Source organism: Silene latifolia, chromosome 11, assembly GCF_048544455.1.
Source record: "Silene latifolia isolate original U9 population chromosome 11, ASM4854445v1, whole genome shotgun sequence".
NCBI lineage: Eukaryota > Viridiplantae > Streptophyta > Magnoliopsida > Caryophyllales > Caryophyllaceae > Silene > Silene latifolia.
Genome location: NC_133536.1, coordinates 18,397,423 through 18,410,959, shown reverse-complemented (window position 1 = coordinate 18,410,959; position 13,537 = coordinate 18,397,423). Strand labels below are relative to the sequence as shown.

At 41.3% G+C, this 13,537-nt stretch overlaps 2 non-coding genes and 3 pseudogenes across 2 annotated transcripts; all 5 read right to left on the bottom strand.

The window, feature by feature from the left end:
• Positions 1-2,757: 2,757 nt before the first annotated feature.
• Positions 2,758-2,912, bottom strand: LOC141616530 (U4 spliceosomal RNA; annotated as a pseudogene).
• Positions 2,913-3,677: 765 nt separating this feature from the next.
• LOC141615727 (U5 spliceosomal RNA) lies at positions 3,678-3,795 on the bottom strand. Its single transcript, XR_012530130.1, has one exon. It is a non-coding gene; the product is annotated as a U5 spliceosomal RNA (small nuclear RNA).
• Positions 3,796-4,613: 818 nt separating this feature from the next.
• LOC141616635 (U4 spliceosomal RNA) lies at positions 4,614-4,767 on the bottom strand (annotated as a pseudogene).
• Positions 4,768-5,858: 1,091 nt separating this feature from the next.
• On the bottom strand, positions 5,859-6,039 carry LOC141615796 (U5 spliceosomal RNA; annotated as a pseudogene).
• Positions 6,040-10,906: 4,867 nt separating this feature from the next.
• Positions 10,907-11,048, bottom strand: LOC141616612 (U4 spliceosomal RNA). Its single transcript, XR_012530946.1, has one exon. It is a non-coding gene; the product is annotated as a U4 spliceosomal RNA (small nuclear RNA).
• Between the last annotated feature and the right edge of the window lie 2,489 nt (positions 11,049-13,537).

Genomic DNA, 13,537 nt, shown 5'->3' with positions numbered 1-13,537 from the left:
TAGACGAAGTTAGGAAAACATATGGATTATGCAAGTTTCTCGTCGTCCCTCTCATTTTTGTTTTTGTTTTTCTTCTCAACCTTGAATGCCATGCTTTTATAGCCAAATATATGTCGGCTAATCCTTAAGTGCTCAAGTCCATTTTTGCTTCTTATTTCTTAATTATGAAGAAATGTAAACTTTTGCACAAATCCTACTATTGGATAAATATGACAATAATTAGCCTTATGTAAAAATATAAATATCTTAACTAAATATCATTATTATAATACTCGAAATTATTTAGTAAAATATATATTTTCCGGGTATTACACATATTTGCAGTCACGGATGTGAACGACGTGTTTTCCAAGGAAGAATGAATATTAAATTCTAGTTGTGTCAACCATGTTTGCACCCGGAAAGATAATTTTGATGAGCTCCAAGAAGGCGTGGCTAGGAAGTTGAGTTTGGCTGATAACTCAACAGTTAATGTCATGGGTGTTGGGGTGGTAAAAATCAAATTGTCAAATGGGGTGGTGCACACTTTGGACAAGGTTGCATATGTTCCAAAGTTGCGGCAGAATTTAATTTCACTTAGTGAACTAGACTCCGAGGGTTATGGGTGTAAAGCTCATGGGGGAGTAATAAAAGTTACTAAGGGTTCTATGGTCCTCATGAAGGGAGAGCTACGCCATGGTTTATACCGTCTGGATGCATATGCAGTAAAAACCTCAAAGGATAGCCGGAAACGGAAAAGTCGTGCATGTGTTGCGTTCGCGGAAGAGGCGACGAAGGTAGATTGTTTTCAGGTTACAGACGGGCGCAAAGGTAAAATTCCTGGTGGTAGAAAGGTGGAGAGCAAGAGTTTTCTCTCCGGAGTCAGGTAACGTCATTGACTTGGTTTAGGCTGTACACAGTGCATTGGCCGTGATATTGAGTTAGGGGTGGGGACCAGATACTAACTCGGGTATGCAGCTGGTGATTACATAAGGCCAATGGTTGATTCCTCGGTGGTTGTCACTTGTGTTGGAGGGGGAGATTTGTTGGGTTAAAACATCCAACACAAGGTATTAAATTTGCTAAGTATTACATGTTACATAAAATTAATAATGTACATGTAACTTAGGTAGTGTTAAATGAGTGTCAATGCATTAGCTTAACATTGCGTGAAAATTGCATTAGCACTTGGTGAAACGAATGAATTGTATTAATTCATTTGTATCATAACATGAAGTGATTTTATGGTGTAAAATCTAACGTCATTTCATGTTGCTATATAAGGGATTGTAAATCCTTGGAAAATGCATCTCACAACAAAATATCAAATAAGGTGATTTAGCTTGGTAAATAGCAAGTCGGGTTTGAGGGTGAGAGGCAGTATAATGGGTGTTATTATATAATAATTTAGGAGATTACTCTAGGGGTAATATTAGTGGCATTGACTAATATTACTAGAGGGTTAGAAGTTGTTATCTTATATTATTGCGGGTTTCGAGTTGGTATTAATTCGGGACGGTTACGTTGTACTGGTACTATATTATTATAGTGGATCCTAGTCGATTTGAGTGGGTTTTACTTCCGGTTTGGAAGGTTTTGCCCTGGGTTTGACCCTAAAATATTGTCTCATCTTATTATTGCTTATATTTATTTACTTTTACGGTTTACTTGTTGATTGGTTACTTTCGTTGCGCATGAAAGATTGATGCTAATTTCCCAACAGAAATAATGGTTTATCGGGTAGCTATTTTCATCTTTGCCATTTTTATTCTGTTTTTGGATTACCTATTGTTCTTTGTATGGTACTGGTGTTGTTTTTTTGGTATTGTTTCATAATACTCCTCTTCTTAGACATCTACCACGTCCCATAAAATTGCAAATTCATAAAAAGATTCCACTTTTCGTATTCGTCTGTAATTTGTGACCCTACCTCACGTCTCTTTTTTAGAGATGGAAGTGAGTCGTGTCGGATTCGTGTTGTGTGCTGGGCCACCATGCCTAGAGAAAAAAATCACACGGATCAGGCACGAAATGTTGGCTTCGTGCCATGCCGGTGAAATAGAAATGGTCCCAGACACTGGCCACAACCCATGGCGTGTCGTTCCGTATCGCGCTTGGACATTCCTCCACTTTAACCTTATTTTTTTGTATTTTTTGGCGTACACAAGCATGTCGTGTCCTGATGTCCAGGTGAACAATGCCATATATGGACCTACTGGCTACGGCTCATGGCGTGTAGTACCGTGCGGATCCGTGTCAATCTCGTGTCGTGTTAAAAATGGGCTATGAACCGTGCTCGAGCACGTTAACCCAATGATCCAAGTGCCCATGTTTATCTCTATTCTACTTTTATCTTCCTTCACATACCATTTAACTTCTTAATTTTTATGCAGCATGAAAGTAGATCAATAGTTAATTTTTTGTGCGAAATAAAAGTGGAAGATTACCAAAAAAACAAAGGGAAGGGAGTATTTCATTGACAGTACCCTTTTGCTATAAAAATTATCAGGAAAAAAACTTCTCAATTTACAAGTTCCATTATTTTCTCTCAAGGGATAAAATTACAAGCGATCATCAGAAGATTACTTTGAAAAATGAAATAGAATTTCCCTCGAAAAAAAAAAGAAAAAAGAAATAGAATTTTAAATACTAAAAATTCTGATATACATACTTGCCATAACTACAAGATTTTAATTTAACAATGTAGTCATACAGCTTGAACATCTTAATAATTAATCTACAGAAGGTATAGCAAAAAGTTTAAATTCACAATTGTAGGGCTTTACCCTCTGACGAGGGAGCCCTTCCAGAAATTCTCGACGGCCAAGGACAAGCCCAGGCCGAAGAGGGGGTTTGGAAATAGTTTTCAACCAGCAATTGACGCGCCTCGGTTAATACCTCACTAGCTGCGTCATTGCCCCAAGCGCAAAGATAAGTTTTACATTGGACAATACGACAACTATATATCGCCTTTTCAGAAGCTCATCTTCTTAATTTATTCATGTGGGATACAAATATGTGGGATATTGCACACGATATGCATTACTTTATCAAGTACTTGTTACTTCCTCTGGATTCCTTACACTTCATATTTGCAAGAGTATAAAGCTACTTGCTTGGACGAAGCTATTTGTTAAAAGCGAGTAAAGAAATCGATAGAATAACATAGGAAAATCAACTTAACATAATCAAATACACCGTATTATAATCTAGGTACCACCAAAACGGACACGGACACGTAACACGTGATACGACATCCCATAAAATTTAAGACATGGGACACGTTATTTAAATTTAATAAAATAAAGATTGAAAGAGATTGATTAGAATAACTTAGGAAAACCGACATCTCTTTACTCGTTTATAGGTATCTAAAAACCGACTTAACACAATTCTAAGTTATTCTAAGCAATCTCTTTCAATCTTTTGACATCTCATTTCTCGTTTATAGGTATCTGACACATTTAGGCCTGTGTCCGACAAGTGTCGTGTCAGACAACAGATGACTGATTAGGAGTGTCCGTGCTACCTAAAAATTATAATTTACTTGTTTTTTTTTTTTTTTTTTTTTTTTTTTTTACAAATGCATTCTTTTCTTTCCTGACTTGTTATCATTACATTCACAAATGCATTCTATTAAAATGGAATCACCAAAAAAATTACATACAAATCCAAAATCTAATTATCGGGAAACTTGGGAGCTCCATTTATGGAGTCCCTCCAAAAATAAACGTATGCCACTTAGAAGTAGCAAGCACACGGTATTCTTTAGTAAAAGGCGAAAGAATAGTTCGCTTTGTGCTTAATACTTGGCTGCGTAACCAAGTGATGCGAGTCTAGTGGCATCGGGTTTAACCTTCAAAGCTTGCCAATGGGCAGGAGTTGAGAGGTCCCGTGTTCGAACCCTAGGCTGCGCAAATCATGCGGTTATCGGTCCACCGGGGACTTTAAAAATGCCGGTCCTTCGTACACCAAAAAAAAAAAAATACTTGGCTGCGTGAGTTTTACAGTAGAGAAGGATAGCATTTTATGCAATGCTATTTGCTTTATTGTGTCTCTTCCCCAGTGTGGGATTAATATCCATTCCTGTATGCCGCATTATTTAATCCAGTTTTGTTTTTTCAAATAGCTGATAAGAAAAAGCATTATTTTCTAACCGAAAGAGTCAAATATATTTGTAGACGGATGTTCTTATGTAAGGTTGTTTTATACATAAGGGTCCTATTAAACTAATATCATGAGTCGTTACAGTAAAAGGGTAGTTATACAAAAATCGACTTTAGAAAAATGTTGTGTACGGCCACCTTACTGTCAAAAGGGGAATTCAACAACATATAGTGACTGAGTTACACAATATTACAAGGTTAATGCTACAATATATTGAGGTTATGTAGTCACAATGGTAGCACAATGACTAATTATGGGATCGACTCTCGAGACAATGAGGGTAGAAATGGTGTATGGGACGCCATTAATGACAAAGTAAAGCTTAAAAGAATAAAAATTCGAGATAAAAAAAACTAAATAAAAGGAACAATGGCTTCCCAAAAGCAACTACAAGATTTCAACTCAACCGTAGAGCTTTAACATCTAAAGAAGAAGGCATAGCAAAAAGATAATTCTAAGAATTGTAGGGCTTTACCCTCTGACGAGGGAGCCTTTTCAGAAATTCTCAACGGCCAGGAGATGCCTAGGCCAAAGAGGGTGTTTGGAAATAGTTCTCAACCAGCAATTGACGCGCCTCGGTTAGTGCCTCACTAGCCGTGTCATTGTCCCAAGCGCAAAAATAGTTTTTACTATGATCAATACATGATAGTATGATACCACCTTCTCACAATCTCATCCTCTAAATTTACTCGTGTGGGATACAAATGTGGTACAAATATAGAGCCACTTGCTTGGACGGAGCTGTTTGTCAAAAACGAGTAAAGAAATCGATAGACAAATGCTCTTACTATAATTGATTGGTTACTGGTTATTGTTATTCACTCATTTATGTTCTCATTACCCACAGTTTGCGTCTATTTAACCCTTCTCAATACCACGCTAATTAAACAAACAACTAAATAAGTGTTCCTAAGCCATGGGATCAAGGCTCTATCACCCATCCTTAGCATTACCCGTTTTGCTAATTACATTATTTGTAATGAGCCATAACCGTTGTGCGCAATCTACTTTCAGATGTCTTAGGAGACGATCTTCCTGATCCCAAGGCTCCTGATACCGCGACAACTAATGATGATCCTGACTATGATACCGCTTATGACTATTCAGATGACCATGTAGATGACACCCTTGTTCCTCCTCTCAGAGCTGGGGGTACCTGCATTGCCTGAGTCGGCTTATCCGCATGCGCCTTATGAAGTTCCTTCCACAACCGAGATACTACAGCGCGTTTTTCCTGTTCATCCATCACCGAGGATTTCCACAACTCCTTAAACTCATCTATGTATAGTTTATGCTATATTTATATATGATATATGGTTGTTATATACGGAGTGTGTATTATGATTTATGAGTTCTTATTTCCCTCATCTATATGGAGTATCTGTCTATGCGACTATGCATAGGCATCTTGTCTTCAACAATTATAGAATGAACATTTATGCATTAAGTTTGTTTCTTATCTACAAGACTACAATAATCAAGGATTCAACATTAAATTTTAAAAAATGCAACCTACTCCTATCAAGGAGTACTCCCTCCGTACCAATTGTTTGTTTACTTGATTAAAATATCCCTCGCACAATTAAAAAAAAAGGTAAATAAAATGAGGAGAAAAAATTATAATTATCAAATTAATTTAAACATCAGATCAGAAACTTTAATGTATGTAAAAAGTAAATTAACGAGTACAAAAATTTGAGTTGGATTGTCAGAAGCTCCAATTAGGGAGCCCCTCCAAAAATAAACGTATGCCACTTATAAGTAGCAAGCACACGGTATTCTTTAGTAAAACAATTAGTCTTGCTGAAGACGGGTCGGAGCAAGTGACGGATAATGCCACTCACAAAACGGACAATGCGAAAGAATAGTTCGCTTTGTGCTTACTACATGGCTGCGTGAGTGTCTTGGTAGAGGAGGATCACATTTTATACAAGGCTCCTTAGTTTGTTGTCCCTCTTCTCTGATGTGGGACTAATATCCTGATCTCCTATATGAACTCCAATAATTGGTGAAGGGTGATAGGACTAGCTTCATATCAGTTTTAATTTACATAAATATTGTGTAAAACAGGTCTTATTATACTAATATCATGACTAAGTGAATTAAAAGATTGGTTATCAGAATTTCGGTTTCAGAAACTAGTGTAAGACCGGCATATTACAAATCTAAGGAATCGACACCATATGGTAACCAAGTTACAAAAGTTTTGAAGGTTACTGCTACAATATACTATAATGAGGTTATGTGGTCGCAATGGTAGCACAATGACGACGATCATGACACGATGACTAATTATGGGATCAGGTCTCCAAGCAATGGGGTTAAAAATGGTGTATTGAGACGTTGCCATTGATGAACAAAACACAACTTAGAAGAAGAAAAGTTTGCGAAAGAAGACTAAAAATAGAACAAACAATAATTTATTGGGTAGCTGTTTTCATATTTGCCATTTTTAGAGATGGAAGTGGGTCGTATGAGGCCGTGTCTCGTGCCAGTACGGTAGAAAATGACACCGTGCACAGGAAGGTGAACTTTGTGTCGTGCAACTTAAATGGAAATGGCGACTTATGCACGGCCCACGACCCATGGCTTGTCGTGCCTTGTGTGACGATCCGCACACTTGAACCCTTAGATTTATTTTATACTTATGTAATTTCATTTCCCTTGTACATTTGTAGTAAGTATTTTCTTAGTAGTTTTAGAATAGGTTTCCATAAATAGGTATATCGCTATTCTGAACTAAACTTGTAAATTCAATGTATCCTGCTACCAGGACCAAACTATCAAATTTCCCTCTTTGAGAGGTGCTAGTCAATGAAAAACCGCTTCTCATCCAAAAGCTTGTTGTTGCTTGTTGCTTGCTTTCAATAATCGTATTGCTTACTTTTATTGCTTTCGTGTGTCGGACTTGATAATCGTGACTAGGATTCCCGACACACACCGACCCGAGACCCGAGTATCGTGCTAGCGGGCGATCCCTCACTAGTACGAAGATCCTTGTCGCTTGCATCTTGCCTTGAGACGGGCAAGGGTGCGCGCCACGGTCCGGCAAAAGTAGCGGACCGTGACATTTGGTATCGAGCCGGTCTTCGGACGGGTTTACGCAAGCCGCATTTGTTCATCGAGATCGAGAAAATGGGCGAAACAATCGAGGACCGAGTGGATGCCTTAATGGACACAATCGACGTCAAGCTTCCCAAACTCGAGAGCATCGTTATGCGGATGGCTGCGAGCCTCGAGGAGTTGCAAAAGACGGTTTGTGACCTTGAGACGAAGGTGGACGGGATGGATTCCCGCATCCAAGCGATCAGTGGTGCGATCCCCGACGATCGGGAGGAAGAGATCAATCATCTGCATCGAAAGGTTGAGATGTTAGAGAATACGTGTGCCACGCTCGTGAAAGCGGTGGCCAATGACGGGAAATCTGTGGGGAGCCATAAGGTGAAGGCACCTCCACCTCGTGCCTACGATGGGGCGAGGGATTCGAAAGCGGTGGATAACTTTATCTTCGATATGGAGCAATACTTCCGAGTAAGTGGGCTCGACGAAGACGCGGAAGTTGTCACGGCAAGCATGTATCTAGTCGACGATGCCAAGATGTGGTGGAGGGCTAGGTACAAGGAAATCGATGCGGGCACGATTACGGTGACATCGTGGGCCGACTTCAAGAAGATCTTGAAGGATCACTTCTACCCCGAGAACACGGAGTTTGTTGCTCGGAAGAAGTTGAAGGAAATCAAACACACCAAATCAATCCGAGAATATGTGAGGGAATTCTCAGCGTGCATGCTCGAGATTAGCGAAATGTCCGAGACGGATAGGACATTCGAGTTCATTGACGGGTTGAAGAGGTGGGCGCAACAAGAGGTCATGAGGCAGAATCCCAAAACTCTGTCTTCGGCCATATCGGCTGCAGAGCGCCTACTCGACTTTCACGGAGAGCGAGAGGCACCAAGAGTTGTGGCGCCAACGGGGAATATGGGTGCATCACAAAGTGGATACAATGGACAAAGGCCACAAAACAGCGCCATTTCAGTTGGGAACGGTCGGTTCCGCTCACAAGGAAGTCAAGCCCAATCGGCGAGCACTACAAACTCGCCCTCAAGCTCGTCTTCTAAGGCGGGAAACTCTACTGCTTCCACAACAAAGAGACCGTTTGCGTGTTTTGTGTGCAAGGGTCCTCACAAGATGGTCGATTGTCTGAACCAAGCGGAATTCAATGCCATGTTCAAGAAGATGCCGAAGGGGGCTCAAGAACGTCTTGATGGGGCGTTGGCCGACTATCACCAAGAGTGTAACGAAGACTCGAGTGATGGTGAAGACCAACCACGGATGGGCTCCCTTCAAAGGATCAGCGCGATGGGGAAGTACGAAGATTCCTCCGCCAAGAAATCTGACGGGCTCATGTACGTGGACTTGATGGTGAATGGGAAACAAGCACGAGCCTTGATCGACTCGGGCGCCTCCCATAACTTTGTTACGAAAGAGGAAGCGGATCGGTTGGGGCTAGTTATGCGGGATGCTAATAGCTGCCTGAAGCCGGTCAATGGGAAAATGAGACGCGTCCAAGGGGTGGCTAAGAAGGTCGTGGTCCACGTGGGTGAGTGGGCAGGGGAGCTCGACTTCACCACCGTTCCGCTGGATGACTTCAAGTTAGTACTCGGGATGCAGTTCTTTCAGAAAGCATTGGTAGTATTGAAACCAAGTGACGGATCGATGCTACTAATGGGGTCTATCGTAGTGAATACGGTAGATGGCGACGAAGACAAGGGGCAGCATCGAATTTCAGCTATGAGGGTGATACCGATGCCGAAACAAGGGATGCGACCTTGGAATATGCCTAAAGGTTCGGTGGAGCCGAGGGCGAACAAGACCCAGGCTAACTACGATGCTAAGTGGCCTGGGGGACGAAAGAAGAGTCTACCCCCTCACCGAGGAGTAGACAATGAGGGCCGAGATGCCCAAAGAAGTAGGCCTCGTACCATCAGGGGGCCGCGTCGATGTCTTTGAATCGACGTCCTGGTTTGCGGGTCGGTCGACCCAAGAGATAAGGCCTCGTACCATCGGGGGCGCGTCGATGTCTTGAATCGACGTCCTGGTTTTTGCGGGTCGGTCGACCCAAGAGAAAAGGCCTCGTACCATCAGGGGGGCCGCGCCGAAATGCTGATTCGGCGTCCTGGAGATCTCAAATTCCCTTGAATGCAGGTGCAGAAGTGACGAGAGACAAGGTGAAGATCCGCTGGAGCCAGTACTTGGAGAAAGCCCGAGAGAGATCTTTTCAAGCAGCGGCAAAGTGGACTTTCCCGAAACACAAGGAGCACGTGGTGGACTTGGAGAACATGATGTTCGGCAGCTTCTATGTCAAGGAACTCCAGCCTATCTTTGAAGGGACGAAGAGGCCAGTCATTGTTTGGGACGAAGCGCACATTCATGCCGAGTTGTACAAGCCAATCCCCAACACTGCATGGACAGTCAGAGCTCACCGAGGATGTCTCACTGAAGCACCGTTCAAGATTTTTTGTGTTGCCGAGGGCGGCAACAGATTAGGTGGGGGAGAGTGTGACGATCCGCACACTTGAACCCTTAGATTTATTTTATGCTTATGTAATTTCATTTCCCTTGTACATTTGTAGTAAGTATTTTCTTAGTAGTTTTAGAATAGGTTTCCATAAATAGGTATATCGCTATTCTGAACTAAACTTGTAAATTCAATGTATCCTGCTACCAGGACCAAACTATCAAATTTCCCTCTTTGAGAGGTGCTAGTCAATGAAAAACCGCTTCTCATCCAAAAGCTTGTTGTTGCTTGTTGCTTGCTTTCAATAATCGTATTGCTTACTTTTATTGCTTTCGTGTGTCGGACTTGATAATCGTGACTAGGATTCCCGACACACACCGACCCGAGACCCGAATATCGTGCTAGCGGGCGATCCCTCACTAGTACGAAGATCCTTGTCGCTTGCATCTTGCCTTGAGACGGGCAAGGGTGCGCGCCACGGTCCGGCAAAAGTAGCGGACCGTGACACCTTGCTTGGGCATTCCTCCACTGTTTCTTTGCTTTTTCGGTGTGGGCGTGTGGCCAAGCGTGTCTTGCCCGGGTTGGTAGTGCTTTGCCTGATTATACATAAAACTTCTTTCTCAAATTTTCGCCGAGGCAGCGAGCAGCATCAATCTCGTGTCGTGTTAAAATAGCTTATTCCCGTGTCGAGTTAAAATAGGCTATTGGTCGTGCCAGCCTACGTGCCTACTTCCACTCTACTCTACTTTTATTTTCTACTCTACTTTTATTTTCCTCCATATGTAATTTAATTTCTCAATTTTTGTACAATCAATTAATAGTTTTCTTTTTGTGAAATAATTTATCAGGAGAAAAAAATTCACTTTAGAAGTCCCCAATATTTTTTTCTCGAGGTATAAAATTTAAAGCGATCAGATGCTTAATCTGAAAAATGAAATAGAATTAACTAAAAATTGTGAAATACTTGCCAAGAGTAACTATAACACTTTAAATATCAACAATGTAGTAGTAGAAATCTAAAGAAGAAGGTAAAAAAAAAAAAGTTTAAACTCACAATTGTAGGGCTTTATCCTCTGAAAAATTCTTAGGTCCTCCGGGAGGACAATTAATGTGTCCTCCATAGCCAATAAGAAGTCTTTATGGCTATATTTATCTTATATTTACTTTTATATTTATTGCTTTTAAATAGCCATGAAGGCTTCTTATTGGCTAGAGAGGACCTAAGAATTTTTCTCATCCTCTAACGAGGGAGCCCTTCCAGAAATTCTCAACGGCCTAGGACAAGCCAATGCCGAAGAGGGGGTTTGGAAATAGTTTTCAACCAGCAATTGACGCGCCTCGGTTATTACCTCACTAGCTGCGTCATTGACCCAAGCGCAAAGATAAGTTTTACATTGAACAATACGACAATTATATATCGCCTTCTCATAAGCTCATCTTCTTAATCTATTCATGTGGGTTACAAATATGTGGGATATTGCATATGGTATGCATTACTTTATCGAGTACTTGTTACTTCCTCTGGATTCTTTACACTTCATATTTGCATGAGTATAAAGTTACTTGCTTGGATGAAACTCTTTGTTAAAAGCGAGTAAAGAAATCGATAGAATAACTTGGGAAAAGTGACTTCACATAATTTTTTTGTTGCAGTCGTAAATAACGAGTTCTTATACAGATGACATTTGACTCATTTGATCAAATGTACTTATTTTAGTACCATAAACTAAAACAAGAAAGTAACTACATCGGGTAACATAAGTGTGTTGATGGCGAACAGATGGCTGAAAACGATAATCAACTTCAATATCCAGAGCATTCTTGAAGTGACGATCACAGGTGGCCAACAAATCAAACCAATCTTTACTCATCATAGTCACTTGAGCTTCGGAGAAATACCTGCAGCAAGACACAAAAATGTGTCTCAGAGATTCATCTTCTTGGCTGTGATACACGAACTCTGGAAACAAACGAGACCCTTGACCCATCGAGATTGAACAAAGTGCACTTACGCCACAAGGACGTAGATAGGAAAGGCGGAAAGTAGACCATGAAAGCCTACCTCCAGAGGAGATAAATCTCCTACACTTTGAATAACAACAGTCCCTACGCACAAGAAACTCGTAGCCAAGAAAAGTGAGTAAAAAGATAGGGAGCAAAAGAAAGAGCCACGTGATCAGCCCTCAAACCAAAACCAACTTAGTAGGACGGAGGAAGATGAACCCAACACACACCGGATGTAAAGTTAGTAACTTCCTTATTAACACGACTAAACTTATTGACACAACTAAAACTAGGAAAATAAAGGTAGGGAAAGCTTTTATTTAGGAAAACGCTAAACACGATAAACGAAAAACAAACATTGACAAGAAGCAGAAACCACCACCTCCGACCCAACCAACAACACTATGAAATACCAGATTCCTCCCCTACCAGGCACATCTAAAAAAGGAAGACTCATCCACCATGACCTCACACCATCTTAAGAAAACGACGACGCAACAAACACAAATTGGAAGTCGCAATAGTCCAGCAAGCACCAAGAAAACCAGCAAAGGACACCCATTGCACTAAGCGAATCCTCCCAGGACCACCGCCTTACATGCAAAAACCAACTTACACAGACACACAGGAGAAAGGACCGATTGGTGGAGGAAATGAGGGGATCGCCAACCTGTCCCAAAACTGACCCGACGAGCTATGCTCATTTAACAAACACAACAAGGACTAAGGACCGATTGGTGGGGGAAATGGGGGGATCGCCAATCGGTCCCTAACCTGCCCGATGAGCTAAGCTCATTGACAGACACAACAAGAAACAGCCCGACACAAACGGCACCAGGCTGACTGAAAACAAAGACATCGGAAAAATCCGTCAGAAAAAAAGACCGCGACAAAACCCGTGACAACGATTCAACACCTAAGAAGCCGATTTACGGCCTGAAAACTAGTGACATACCAGGGGTGGGGCTGGGGGGGAGGAGGGGTTCACCCTTGGGTTGCATGCAAGGTCTTCAGCGATAGGACGAGGAATCGGAGGGACAAGTGCCCCATGGTTGAAGCGGCAACCACGAACAGTTCGACTAACAGAGGAACCCAAACTGAGATCAAAAGGGTGAGGTAAAAACCGGGTCATACGAGGGGGAGATGTGGGGGGTCGTCGGAGAAGAGCCACGGGATGGACCCATCACCGGCGATCGGGTAGGGGAAGAAGGGGGAGTATGTGGTTAGTGGAGGCGGCAGATCAACTTTAGACTAGGGTTTTTTGTTTCTTAGAGAGAGGGGAGAGGAAGGCTATTTAGAGAGAGATTATCTTCGACTTAACATAATCAAATGCACCGTATTATAATATAGATAGCATCAAAACGGACACAGACACGACATGGACTCGTGACATGTGACACGACATTCCATGAAATTTAGGACACGGTACACATTATTTAAAGTTAATAAAATATACTTGATTTTATAATTATAATTAACGCACCATTTTATTTTTGTAAATGTATTTGATATAAATTTAAATAATTGAAGGTAAAATTTGACTTTGACTATAACTTATTGTCATTTCCCACTCAAATTCGTTTCTAATCAATCAATCTCTTTCGGTCTTTCGACATCTCATTCCTCGTTTATAGGTATCTTACACATTTAGCTGTGTCCGCGTGTCGGATACAGGATGACTGGTTAGAAGGAGTGACCGTGCTAGCTAAATTATAATTGACTTGTTATTTACAAATGCATCCTTTTCTTTCGTGACTTGTTATCGTACACAAAACTGATGCATTCCATTAAAATGTACTCCTAATCAACAAAAAAATCCATATAAATGCAGAATATAATTATCAGGAAAATTTCAATTGAATTGTTGGG